At 39.3% G+C, this 13,514-nt stretch overlaps 1 protein-coding gene across 7 annotated transcripts in view; it reads left to right on the forward strand.

Moving 5' to 3' along the window:
• ZNF169 (zinc finger protein 169) overlaps positions 1-13,514 on the forward strand; it is a 55,751-nt gene that overhangs the window by 20,269 nt on the left and 21,968 nt on the right. The window contains exon 2 of one of the 7 annotated variants that reach the window (XM_049638968.1): positions 7,414-7,558. The exons of 5 other annotated variants lie outside the window; for them this stretch is intronic. The gene's annotated coding sequence lies outside the window, so the exon portion shown is untranslated. Of the gene's footprint in view, positions 1-6,886; positions 7,559-13,514 lie in introns of those variants that run through there. One more of the 7 variants, XM_049638897.1, reaches the window with a different exon arrangement.

Raw genomic sequence — 13,514 nt, forward strand, 5'->3', positions numbered from 1 at the left:
CTATTCTACCACTAGCTACCTTTTCCTCCTGCCAGGTGCTTCTCACCCACACCATGGGCTTTTTCCCTCTCTTCCTCTTCTCATGATATCTGTGTTCCTTACTTTCCTAGGAACATGCTTCATTTTATATTCTCAGCCCTCTACTCTTTTCTTGATTATTCTGAATCTTACCCATCTTTCAAATTTTAATTTTTTAGAGATATAATTCACAGCCTAGAATTCATCCTGTGGATGAAATAATCAGATAGACTTCAAAGTCTCTATTTTAACTATGCTCAGTGTGGAAAAGGAAAATGTAGTAATATCAATAAAATCCACTTCATGACAAAGGGAAAGAAGACCATTTCAGAATGATAATAAAAGAGTAGCTTCAGGAAGACATGACAATTATATATGTATGTGTCTAATAACAAAGCTTTAAAATACTTGACAATTAAAGGGAGAAAAAGGCAATTATACCTTTAAAAAGAGATTTAACCCCTCTGAGCAACTGATAGGACAACTAGGTGAAAAGTCAGTAAAGACAGGATTTAAAGAAAACTAGCAAATTCATCATCTTGATCAAAAATTATAGAACACCCTACCCTACAACTGCAGAATATACTTTTTCAAGTACATTTGGTATGCTCAGCAAGACAGACTTAGTGAATTTGAAGGGATTTAAAGAATACAGTGTATATTCTGTAACTCCAGTTGAATTATATTAGAGACCCGTAAGATATCTAAGTAAATCTCAAATATTTAGAAACTGAATGACACATTCTTCACTAATCCTTACATCAAAGGAGAAACTGCAAAATTAAGAGAATATTTCAAATAGAATGATAGAAATAGATCATTAAATCTGTGGGAGGCCAATCTGGGTGGCTCTGCCCCAGCAGCACTCTGGCAGTGCCCTCTACCACCCCTGGGATAGGATCTCTGTGCTAGCCTCAACCCTGGCATCCTGGATATCGCCAGAGGGATCAAGAGAGGACAGCCTATTGCTTTATTGGGCTTCCATGTTCTCCCTCCATCTGACTTTCTGCTTCTTCATGTTGAAGCTTAGGGTCTGTGACTGATGGTGAGGTTATAAGGGTCAGCACCGAGGATGAACAAGGGGGGTTAGCAGTTGGAAAGTGACTAGAGCCAACACCTGCTTGCTTTCTCAGACATGGACAGAGGTAACTGTGTGGCCACAGTGCTAGATTGCCAGTTTGGCTGCTGAGCCCCTTTGGATCTGCATTTCTTAGGTCTTAGACACTTTGGCCAGAAGGCAGGGCATCCTTTGCCTAATGCAAATGAGAACTTCAGGACAGAAACTTCACAGGCCCTGCCTTCAGTGGACTCATGTTCAAGTAGGAGAAGATTCATGTACACAACCTAAATCAAAACAGGCAGCTGTACAATAAAGACGGAGACACACAATCTTGTTTTGTGAAAGAAGAAATCTCAGATGATGGTTTCTTCTTGGCATTGAGGAACGGTCCTCAGGAACCTGGTGTGGAGACAGCTTGTGACACTGGCTCAGGTTAGATTTCTGCAAGTCTCTCCCCAAGGGACTCTTGTGTTCCTGGCAAGCACCTATATTCCACAAGAGAAATTCCACGTGAGCAAGAGCCCGGGGAGGTGATGAGCGTGTAAACAATGTCAGTCTAAATGCAGACCTTCCTACAGAGTGAGACTTCAGAAAGAAGAACTCACGGTGTCTCACTGTGGCAGAAGCTTCCTACTCAATTTTGAGCTTAGGCAGCATGAGGAAATCTATTCTGGAGAGAAACCTTTTGTGTGTGACAGTAAGTTCTTCATTCAAAGTTCAAAACTTAGGATCAGAGGATTCACACTGGAGAGAAATTTTACAAGTGTACCAAATGTTTAAAAAGCTTCAGTCAGAATTCGAATCTTCAGTGTTAGAAATTTCATACTGGAGAGGAACCCTATGGATGCGACAAATGTAGGAAAAGAAAGGATTCAAATCCAGCTTAAATCTCTTTCAGAATCAGTGCACCCCCCTGAGAAACCCTGGAAATTCTGGAAGGGTGAGGAAGCCTTTAGTTAGAGCTCATGCCTTGTTCTCACAGACTCCTGGGGGAAGCCTATGAGTGTATGGAGCGTGGAGGTACTTTATCTGTAGCTCACATCTGGCCCAACAACAAAGAATACTTCAGAGAGAAGTCCAACAGATGTGATAAAGTGGGAGGGGTTTCCACCATTTGGCCAGTGTCACAGAACTTGAAGCATGGGGAAAAAGCTGTAACAATGCAGCATCTGTGGGGAGCGCTTCAGCCTGAGCTTTCACTGTCTTCACGACAGAATCCACACGGGTGGGAAGCCCTGCGGATGTGATAAATGTGTCAAAATGCAAACCTTATTCAGCGTCAGAAAGTTTACACTGGAAAGAAACCCCACGCATTAGTCTGCTAGGGCTGCCATAAAAGAATACCACACAGTAGGTGGCTTAAGCAACAGAAATCTTATTTTCTCACAGTTGTGTAGGCTGTAAAGTCCAAGATCAAGGTGCTGGCCAGTTTAGTTCCTAGTGAGGACTTTTCCTCGTTTGTAGATGGCTGCTTTTTTCACTGTTTGCCCACATGGTAGAGACAGAGAGCTGGAGTATCTCTTCCTCTTATGAGGTACCATTCCTGTTTGATCAGGGCCCCACCCTTAACCTTTGTTACTTCCTTACAAACACTGATATTGGAGTCAGTGCTTCAGTATATGAAATTTCAGTATATAATTCAGGCTATAACATTCCACCCCTGGAGGCCCCCCCCCCCCCAATTCAATGTCCTTCTCACATGAAAATGAATTATTTTAAAAATTTATCTGAAGGGGTGGGAGGGAGACGGGGGCGGGAGAGAATCTTAAGCAGGCTTCATGCTCAGTGTGGAGCCCAGTGTGGGGCTTGATTGGGATCATGACCTGAGCTGAAACCAAGAGTTGGGCACTGAACCGACTGAGCCACCCAGGTGCCCCAGAGATACATTATTTCTTGTTAACAGCCTCCAAAGCCTTGACTTACCCAGCATCAGATTTAAAGTCCAAAGTTTCATGTAAATGTCATCTAAGTCAGATATAGATCAGGCATGAATCTAGGTATCATTCATCCTACAGCAAAATCTCTCTCTTCTTGTGAGCTTGTGAAACTAGATAAGTTATATACTTCCAAAATAAAATGGTAGACAGACATAGGATACATACTCCCATTCCAAAATGGAGAAATGTGATGGGTCCCACCAAGTCTAAAACCTACCAAGGGAGAATGTATTAAATCTTAATGTTGATGAATAATCCTGTGTGGTTTGATGTTCTACCCTCCAGACCCACTGGGTTGAGTGTCCCTTTAGGTCAGATGGGTGACCCCCACCTCTGTGGCTGAGAAGGCCCTGCCAAACTGAGGAGTGGTGGGCATCCTTGCCCCTGGGCCTGCTGTGGGATTGGCAGCTCTGACAACCTCTGAATTGCCTTCAGGGTCGTTCTTTCCCCTTTTTGAAAGATAACGCGTGTCTGCAGCCTTCCTCATTCTGTCTTGTTTCCTCTGTTTAATCCCAGCTGGCAGTGTTTCTGCTGGTATAATTCCATCTCAATTCCTGGCTTCTAGGTGGCTGATTAAATTCATGGTTTACATCGATACTAATCTCTGTATCAAATTATTTTTCAGACACACCTTCAGTGTTCTCTTCAGAACAAGTTTTCTCTCCCCTTCCCTCTCTCTCCTTTTTGCAATGTGGATAAATGGAATTTTCCACATCTTCAGCTTGGGTTCCTTTTTGCTTAACAATTTTTTTCTTTAGCTCATCTTATGTCTCTTACATTTTACTGTAAGCAGTCAGGAGAAACCAAGTCATTTCTTCAACACTTGGCTCTGAAATCTCTTCAGCTAAAATATCCAGTCTCATTAATCACAAGGTCTACCTTATACAAAACACTAGAACATAGTTCAGTGAAGTTCTTTATTGCCTTATAACAAAAATCATATTTCCTATGGTTTCCAGTAACCTGTACCTCATTTCCATCTGAGACATCAGAATGGCCTTTAATGTCTATATTTTTGCCAGTATTATTTTCATGATTATTTGTGTATTCTCTAAAACGGAAGTGTTCTCTCCAGCTCTTTTCTTTCTGAGCTCTCATCAGAATCACCTTTAACTCCTGTTATTTCTATTAGCAGTCCCTTCATGTCAATCTTGTGTTCTTTTACTATGTGGCTCAACAGTCTTCCAGCCTCTATCACACTGTTCCAAAGCTGCTTCCACAGTTTTAGGTATGTGTTAACAGCGGCTCCTTGCTCTCAATACCAAAATCTGTATTGGTTTGAGAAGTGTGCCTTAACAAGTACTATAAACTGGGTGGCTTAAATAACAAATTTATTATCCACAGTTTTTGAGGCTGGGAAGTCTAAAATCAAGGTGCTGGCTGATTCGGTTCCTTGTGAGGTCTCTCTTCCTGGCTTGCAGACGGCTGTCTTCTTGCTGTGTGTTCACATGGAGAGACAGAGAGACAGGGAGCTGTGGTCTCTTATGTGCCAGCCCGACTGTACCAGAGTCCTACCTTTATGACTTCATGTAACCTGACTTCCTTGGAGGCTCTTGTCTCCATTAGGGGTTAAGGCTTCAACATATCAATTTTAGAAGGACATAGTTCACTCCATAGCACCCGATAAATGTCATGAATGTGGAAAAGCCTTTAGTAAAAATTTATGACTTAACAGTAGTCCATAAGTGAAAATACAGAGGGGTGAAGAGAACCCTGTAAATACAGTCAATGTGACTGTCTGGATTTGTTCAATGTCAGAATTGATAGGGGGAGAAAGCCCATAGCTACAAGTGACATGGAGGAAGCTTTTATGTGCTAAGCCCACACAGGGCTTAATTCCACGTGAGAGTGTTGACGCCAGCAAGTGTAAGGGAGATTCTGAGGAAACTCAGTGATTGTATATAGGATGGTGAGAATCATGTAAGCAGTCTCTGTTCCAGTTTGTTGAAACTACTCTTCTGAGCCATCTACTAGGATATGGAAAGTGCCCTTCGAAACAGATCTCCTCCTTGAAAGTGACTTTAAAAAATTTTATTGATGTGCAATTCACATAACATAAAATTAACAATTTAGAAATGTTCAGGGGTGCCTGGGTGGCTCGGTTGAGCATCTGACTGTTAATTTTGGTTTGGGTCATGATCCCGGGGTTGTGGGATCAAGCCCTATGTCAGGCTCCATACTGGGCATGGAGGCTGCTTGGGATTCTCCCCCCACCTCACCTTTTCTCTCTCCCTCTGCTTCTCTCCCCGACTTACATGTGCACTCTCTAGAAAATAAAAATAAAAAAATTTCGTTAAATGTACAATTCAGTGGCATTTAGGACATTCACAGTGTTGTGCAACCAAGGAGTCATTAAGCAATTACTCTTCCTTTGCTCCTCCCCAGATACTGACAACCACTAACCTGCTTTGTGTCTCTATGGATTTAACTGTTGTGGATACTTTGTATAAATGGGATCATACAGTTAGAAACACTGTGACATCAAAATGTCAGAGTAAGGGAAGTATGAGGTTCTGTGCCTGCCCCAAAGCAACTAATGAGCTGCTAAAATCTGCCAGAATTAACTTTTGTCGAACTTTGGAACCTAGTCAAAAGTGGAAAATTTGGTGAAGCAGCTCTTAATTTATGGCAGGAGAGTGCTACAGCATTTTAAACTACCTGCACTGTTTAAATATACACAAAAAGCTAAAGGAAACCATGAACACTGAACTAAAATAACTAGGTGAACAATGTTTGAACAGATAGAGAAATAAAACGCCATACAGAACTTTTGGAGCTGCAAAGTACAAAAACTGAAGTGAAAAATTTGTTAGGGGGTTTAACAGCTTATTTAAATAGGCAAAATAGAGACACTGACTTGCAAATAGTTCAACTGAGATTATGTACTCCAAGGAGCAGAAAGAAAATAATGAAAAATGCACAGAACTTGAGAGACCTGTGAGACACCAACAGATGTACTTGCATACGCTTGCAGAGGGAAAGGACAGGGAAAGTTTTCAGGAATCATGTCCAGAAATTCCCCAAATTTGATTAAAAAAAAAATCCATAAATATATACATCCAAGAAGCTTAGTAAACTCCAAGCACGATAAACTCCAAAAAATCCATACCCAGACACATTATAGTCAAATTCTCAAAACCCATACACACAGAATTTTGAAAGCAGCAAGAAGTTATTTGTTACCTACAAGGGATCCTCAATAAGATCTGATTTCTCATCAGAAACCATGGAGACCACCAGTAAGTGGGATGACATATTTAAGGTCTTGGAAGAAAGACTGTCAGCTAAGATTTTTAAAAAAAATTTTTTAACATTTATTCATTATTGAGAGACAGAGAGCGAATGGGGGAGGGTCATAGAGGGAGGGAGACACAGAATCCCAAGCAGGCTCCAGGCTCCAAGCTGTCAGCACAGAGCCCGACGCGGGGCTCGAACCCATGAACCGTGAGATCATGACCTGAGCTGAAGTTGGACGCTTAACTGACTGAGCCACCCAGGCGTCCCAGCTAAGATTTCTATATCCAGCAAAATATCCTTCAAGAATGAGGGAGAAATTAGGAGGTTTGCAGACTTAAAAAAACGAAAACAAAAACCAAAACCTGAGAGAGCTCATTAACAGTAGACCTGCTCTACAAAAAATGCTTCAGGGGGCACCTGGGTGGCTCAGCCAGTTGAGCGTCCAACTTTGGCTCAGGTCATGATCTCACAGCTTGTGGGTTCAAGCCCCGCATCAGGCTCTGCTGACAGCTCAGAACCTGGAGCCTGCTTCGGATTCTGTGCCTCTTCTCTCTCTGACCCTAACCCACTAGCCTTCTGTATTTGTCTCTCTCAAAAATAAACAAATATTAAAAAAAAAATAAAAACAAAAAATGCTTCAGGCTGAAATGAAAGGACACGGCAGTAGTTCTAAACCATAAGAAAGAAAAGTGAACGCTAGAAAAGGTAACGTCATAGGCAAATGTAAAAGGCACTATTGCAGGCGCCTGGGTGGGTCAGTGAGTTAATAAGTATCCAACCTTTGGCTCAAGTCATGATCTCACAGTTCATGAATTTGAGCCCTGCATCAGGTTCTCTGCTTTCCGTGTGGAGCCTGCTTCAGATCCTTTGTCCCCCTCTTTCTGCCCCTCCCTGCTTGTGCACACACTCTCTCTAAAAAATAAACATTAAAAAAGCCAATATTGTACTTTTTATTGGTTTATAACTTCTGCTTTTCCTGTATGATTTAAGGCAAACAGACAAGAAAATTATAAATCTATGTCAATGGTTATAGTGTATAACAATGCAATCTGTGACAATTACAAAAGTAGGAGAGGGATTTAAAAAGTATAGAAACAGACTATATACTACTGAAACTAAGTGGATTTTTACAAGTTTACTATGTTAATTTTAATCCACAAGGTAAACACTAAGAAAATACTAAAAGAAAAACTGAAAAGAGAAGAAAGAAATAAAAGTGTGACACTACAAAAAAAATCAGTAAATATAAAAAAAGGCAAGAATGGAGGAACAAAAGACACAGACAACAAACAACTAAATGGTATAAGTAAGTACTTTTCAGTATTCATATTAAATACAAATGGAATAAACTTCCCAATTAAAAGGTCCAGATTAGTAGACTGGATTAAGAAACCAAGATCTATGTATATGCTTCCTACAAGAGAGTTACTATAAAGAATGAGGTTGAAAGTAAAAGGATGGAAAAAAAATATTGCAAAAGATTTTGTATTCCATACAAAAAAAAAGGCTGTATTATGAGACAAACTAGATTTTAAATCAAAAGAAGGTTAATGAAAACAGACTCCTGGATCAATGGAATAGAGAGCCCAGAAATAAACCCATGCATATACAGTCAATCTGTGATAAAGGAGGCAAGATTATACAGTGTGAAAAAGTCTCTTCAGTAAATAGTGTTGAAAACACTGGGCAGCTACATGCGTAGAAATGAAACTGGACTGCTATCTTACACTATATACAAAAACCAAGTCAAAATGAATTAAGGACTTGAATGTAAGACCCAAAACCATAAAACATAAAAAAGGAAATGTGAGCAGTAAGCTTTTTGACATTGGTTTTCGCAATATTTTTTTGAACCATTCTCCTCAGGCAAGGGCAGCAACAGCTAAAATTAAAAGATGGGATTATGACAAACTGAAAAGCTTCTGCACAGCAAAGGAAACCATCAACAAAATGAAAAAGCAATCTACTGAATGGGAGAAGATATTTACAAATCCTACATCCTAGAAGTGGTTAATAACCAAAAAATATAAAGAGTGTACACACCTTAGTACTCAAAAAACAAACGGGTGCCTGGGTGGCTCAGTTGGTTGAGTGTCTGACTCTTGATTTTGGCTCAGGTCATGATTCCAGGATTGAGCCCTGCATCAGGCTCCATGCTAAGTGTGGAGCCTGCTTAAGATTCTTGGTCTCTCTCCTTCTGTCCCTCTCCCTTGCTTGCGTGCTCGCTCTCAAAACAAACAAACAAAAAAACAAAACAAAACAACCCAGGAAACAAAAAACAAACAGCCTGATTCAAAATGGGCAGAGGACTTGAATAGACATTTTTTTAAAGAAGACATACCGATGGTCAATAGACATCTGGAAACATGTTCAGCATCTGTAATCATCATGGAAATGCAAATCAAAACCATAAGGAGATACTACCTCACACCAGTCTAACTGGCTTTTATCAAAAAGACAATAACAAATGTTGGTAAGGATGTGGAGAAAAGGGAACCCTCATGCACTGTTGGTGGGAATAAAAACTGGTGCAGCCACTGTGGAAAACAGTATGGAGACTCCTCAGAAATGTAAAAATAGAACTACTGTATGATCCATGAATTCCACTTCTAGGTATTTATCCATATAAAACAAAAACACCCATTCAAAGGGATATATGCATTACCATTATTTATAAAAGCTAAGATACAGAAGCAACTTAAGTGCCCAGCAACAGATGAGTGGATAAAGAAGTTGTTTACGCACACATTCGGGAATATCACTTAGCCATAAAAGAAGAATGAGCTTGCTGTCTGTGGCAACATGAATGGACCTAGAGGTATTATGCCAAGTGAAATAAGTTAGAGAAAGACTAATATGGTACAATTTCACTTATATGTGGAGTCTAAAAAATACACCAGAATGGAAACAGGCTCACAGATAGACAAAACTATTGGTCACCAGAGTGGGGAGGGATTGAGAGTAGGCCAAAAAGGAGAAGGGGATTAAGAAGTTTCTAATTATAAATAATTCATGAGGATACAATGTATAGCAGAGGGAAACACTATGATATACACCAGAAACTAACGGGAAATTGTATGTCAATTATACTTCAATTTAAAAAGAAAGTTACAAAAGATTAAGAAGGATATCATATGTTGATAAAAGGTTCACTATGAAGAGAGGATATAACAATTATATAACTACCTAATAGTACAGTCCCAAAATATACGGAGTAAAAATGGGCAGAATTGAAGAGAAAACTAGTTCTACAATAATGGGTGTAGTTCAGTAACCAACTTTCTATAACAGAGCAGCCAGACAGGAGATCAAAGGCAATATACAACTTGAACTGCACTAATACATACACACACACACACACACACACACACACACACACACACACACCATCTATCCAACAACAGCAAAATATATATTTAACTTAATTGTACCTGAAAGGATAGGTCATTAGGCCACAAGGTAAGTCTTAATGAATTTGAAATTACTGAAATCATGCAAAGTAACTTCTGATCACAGTGGAATGAAACTAGAAATGAACAGCAGAAAGAACTCTGGAAAATTCACAGATATGTGGAAATTGAATAGCACACTCAAACCTTTGTATCAAAGAAGAAAAATCACAAGAGAAAGTAGAAAATACACTGAGACAATGGAAGTGAAAACTTGACATACTAAAACTTAAGGAATGCAGAAAAAGCAATGCATAGAGGGAATTTTATAGCTGTAGATGCATCATGTAAACAGTTGATCTCAAATCTGCAACCTAATTATACAATTTAAGAAGAGCAGACTAAACCCAAACTAGAAGAAGGAAGCAAATAATAAAAGAGGAAAGATGAGATAAAATAGAGCACAGAAAAAATGATAGAGAAAGCAACAAAACTTAAAGCTGGTTCCTGAAAAAGATAAAATTGACAAACCTTTATCTAGACTAACCAAACCCCCCAAGTTACTAAAATCAGAAATGAAATTGGAGACATTACTGTTAAATTTTTTAAGAAGTGTTACAAGTAAATACTTATACAAGGGAATAGCTGTATGCCAATAAATTGGCTACCCAAGGTGAAATGGATACCTTTCTAGAAATGCACCATCTATCCAAACCTCAGGAGAGAATAGAAATTCTGAAAAGACCTAGAAATAGTGAAGATATTAAATCAATAATAATAAAAAACCTCCCAACAGAGAAAAGCTCACAACCAAGTAAAGATGGCTTTACTCGTTAACTCTACCAAACATATAAAGAATTAACAAAATGTTTCTCCAATTATTCCAAAATATTGAAGAGGACACTTCCTAACTCATTCTATGAGGACAACATTACTCTGATACCAGAAGTCTTAGACAAAGACACTATGAGAAAAGAAAACTACAGGCTAATATCTCTTATGAGCAATTGCAAAAATCCTTGCCAAAATATGCACAAAACTAATTCAGCAGCGTATTAAAAGTATTGTACCTCTGGGGCGCCTGGGTGGCTCAGTCGGTTGGGTGTCTGACTTCGGCTGGTCTGTGAGTTCGAGCCCTGCATCGGGCTCTGTGCTGACAGCTCAGAGCCTGGAGCCTGTTTCAGACTCTGTGTCTCCCTCCCTCTGACCCTCCCCTGTTCATGCCTGTCTCTCCCTGTCTCAAAAATAAATAAAACGTTAAAAAAAATTTTAATAAAAAAAAAGTATTGTACCTCTTGAGCAAGTGAGGTTTACTCCCAGAATGCAAGAATGTTTCAACCTGTTAAAATCAACTCTGTAGGGGCGCCTGGGTGGCTCAGTCGGTTGAGCGTCTGACTTCGGCTTAGGTCATGATCTCACAGTCCGTGAGTTCGAGCCCCGCGTTGGGCTCTGTGCTGACAGCTCAGATCCTGGAGCCTGCTTCGGATTCTGTGTCTCCTTCTCTCTCTGACCCTCCCTCGTTCGTGCTCTGTCTCTGTCTCGAAAATAAGTAAACATTAAAAAAATTTAAAAAAAAATCAATTCTGTAATACATCACATTAAGAGAATGTATGATAAAAGCCACATGATCTCAACTGAGGCACAAAAAGCGAATGACAAAACTGAACATACTTTCACAAAAAAAAACATTCAGTAAACTAGGAATAGAAGGGAACTTCCTCAACATGATTAAGGCCACATATGAAAAATTCACACTGACATCATATTTAGTGACGAAAGACTGAATGCCTTTTTTTCTGAAGAACATGAATGAGATAAGGATGCCAGCTTTTGCCACTTCTGTTCAACACAGTACTGACAGTTCTAGCCTGAATGATTACACAGAAAAAAGAAAAGGAATTGTAAAAGAAGTAAAATGATACCTTCACTGGAGCCACTCTCTCATATCCATAAAACATTAGAATCCATACACGTGAAAAAAATGTCAGAGCTAATAAATGAATTTAGCAAAGTTGCAGGATACAAAATCAACATGCAAAAAGTCAGTTTTATTTCCATATGCTTTCAATGAACTATCCGAACAGGAAGTATATATTTTTTAAGTTCCAATAAAATAAAATTCCAAAGAATACATTCTAATAAAATTCCAATTTATAGCAGAATCCAAAAGAATAAAGTACTCGGCAATAAATTTAACCAAGGAGGCAAAAGACTTGTTCACTGACACCCAAAGAATATGGCTGAAATTAAAGAAAACCAAAGTATATGAAAAGACTTCCCATACTTATGGACTGGGAGACTTAATATTGCTAAGATGACAGTACTACCCAAAGTGATCTATAGATTCAAAGCAATCTCCCTCAAAATTCCATTTGTGTGTGTGGTTATTTTTACAGAAATAGAAAAAACTATCCTAAAATTCATTTGGAACATCACAAGACCCTTGAGTCTTGCAAAACAAAAAGTATGGAGGAACCACACTGTCTGATTTCAGTACTCTGTACCAAGCTACAAACAGTGGCAAAATCGGTTTGCTACTGACAGAAGGATAAACATATAGATCAATGGAACAGAACTAAGCCTGAGGAAAAACCCTCACATATATGGTCAATTGATTTTTGACAAGGGTACCAAGTCCATACAGTTGGAAAAGGACAGTCTGTACAAATGGTGCTTGGACAACTGGATACCTATGCTAAAAGAACACAAGATAAATGAAAAATTAGAAAGTCTCTGAAGAAGTAGATATAATGAATACATATGTGGAGATTTCAGAACTGAAAAATACATACCTGAAAGAAAATGGTTAGTAGATGGCTTACTAGCACATTAGAGGTAACAAATCACTGAACTGGAACACAGAACAATAGAAATTATACTGGGAAAAAAGTTATGAAGAGAGCCTCTAAAACTATGGGAGTATAACAAAATACCATTTGTGTCACTGTAGTTCTGCAAGTAGTAAAGGTAGGCAGTATTAGAAGAGCTAATGGCTTAAAACTTCCCAAATTTGGCAAGAGATGGAAACCTAAAGATTCAAAGAGCTTGAATGTATGTCAAACATGATAAACCCACTGAAATCCATGTCAAATCACATTACAGTTTATCTCCATAACCTAAAAATGAAGGAAACATCTTGAAAGTGGCCAATGAAAAACAACACATTTTCTTACAGGGAAAACTATTGGAATGGTAGTGGATGTCTTACCAGAAACCAGAGAGGTTAGATGGAAGGGGTGTGATGTTCTTCAGGTGCTGAAAGAAACTGTCAACCCCAAATCCTGTACCAAATGACAATATCTTTCAGGAATTGAAGGGAAACGCAGGACATTCTCAAATGGAGGGAAACTGAGAATTTGTCCCTAGGAGAGCGGATAGAGGCAATTTTATAAGCAAAAAGGAAACAATAAAAGAGGGAACCTTGGAACATCTGTGTGCAGTAAGGAGTTAACATAATAGGCCTGAGACTGCTATTGTTAGGAAATCCTGCTTGCAAGATTATCCTTTGGCTGGCATTGGGATCTTGCATTTCTAGAGGGTTGGCACCATTCCCAGAACTGATAAGAATGGCTCACTGTGCCTAAAACTATGCAAACTGTAGGGTTATGTTGAATGTGCCTGTGTGACTAGCCCCCACTAAAAAAGCTGGGCACTGAGCCTTTAATGAGCTTCCTCATTAGATGACGTTTAACACATGTTGTCACAGCCATTGGTGGAGGATTAAGGTGGGTCGTGTGTGACTCCACTGGGAGAGGATTTTTGGAAGCTTGTTCCTGGTTTCCTTTGGACTTTGTCTCTTGTATGGTTTCCCTTTGCTGATTTTGCTTTGTATCCCTTTGTTATAATCATAGCCAAGTGTGCAACCATGTGAGT

This window comes from Panthera uncia, chromosome D4 (genome assembly GCF_023721935.1).
Source record: "Panthera uncia isolate 11264 chromosome D4, Puncia_PCG_1.0, whole genome shotgun sequence".
Taxonomy (NCBI): Eukaryota; Metazoa; Chordata; class Mammalia; order Carnivora; family Felidae; genus Panthera; species Panthera uncia.